This window comes from Oratosquilla oratoria, chromosome 4 (genome assembly GCF_046742065.1).
Source record: "Oratosquilla oratoria isolate Oo_2021 chromosome 4, ASM4674206v1, whole genome shotgun sequence".
Lineage (NCBI taxonomy): Eukaryota > Metazoa > Arthropoda > Malacostraca > Stomatopoda > Squillidae > Oratosquilla > Oratosquilla oratoria.
The window spans coordinates 56,529,237-56,529,925 of record NC_134780.1 but is presented as its reverse complement, the minus strand read 5'-3'; the positions used below and the strand labels follow the sequence as shown (position 1 = coordinate 56,529,925).

The 689-nt window shown below is 39.9% G+C and overlaps 1 protein-coding gene across 1 annotated transcript in view; it reads right to left on the bottom strand.

Moving 5' to 3' along the window:
- Window positions 1–467, bottom strand: part of LOC143024336 (uncharacterized) — a 43,763-nt gene extending 43,296 nt beyond the window's left edge. Inside the window, exon 1 of the mRNA XM_076183132.1 lies at window positions 313–467. The gene's annotated coding sequence lies outside the window, so the exon portion shown is untranslated. The remainder of the gene's footprint in view (window positions 1–312) is intronic.
- Between the last annotated feature and the right edge of the window lie 222 nt (window positions 468–689).

Genomic DNA, 689 nt, shown 5'->3' with positions numbered 1-689 from the left:
TTGGTTATCTCTTTCCTTGTATGCAAACTCATTAGAAAATAGGAAGTTTTGAAGCCTTGAAGAAGCGAGAGTCGGTATATCTAGTGTTCAATTTTGAGCAAGAAGTTGTATAACGCAATTACCTTAAAAGGTTATCCTTTATCAAGAAGATGAATATGTCGAAGAAACATAGTAACAAAATAATAAGCAACGAAAACAAAATATATAAAAAGGGTACCAATTTAACAGGAATGACTCTACAACAAAACATATATACATCTCAAAAAAATCAAAGTCCTCATAACGTAAATACATGAAATAGGTATGTTTTACTATAACAGAGTGAAGAAACGTAGCTCATACTGCCAGAAGCTTTGCTAGGATGGTTGGTTGACTGCCTGCGGGCGAGTTCTGTCTCCCACTTTGTTGTTGTGTTTGACTGAGTCCCAGCGATATTTGCGATTTAGAGACTGGCTTGTCCCCGCACCCACCGGTGTTCAGTACCTAAAAGATGAAGCAACCAATGAGCGTACTATATGTCAGGGGAGCCGGGTTTGTCTAGACAAGAGAGAAGGTTACAAAAAAGGGGGGGCGGGAGAAGGAAGCCTGGGCAGTTTACTTGGTACTTCCGAGGCTTAAGAACGTGTACAAGTACCCTACTGCGCACTAAACAACCCAATTACTCATCACTATTCAAACAGGACTTATCA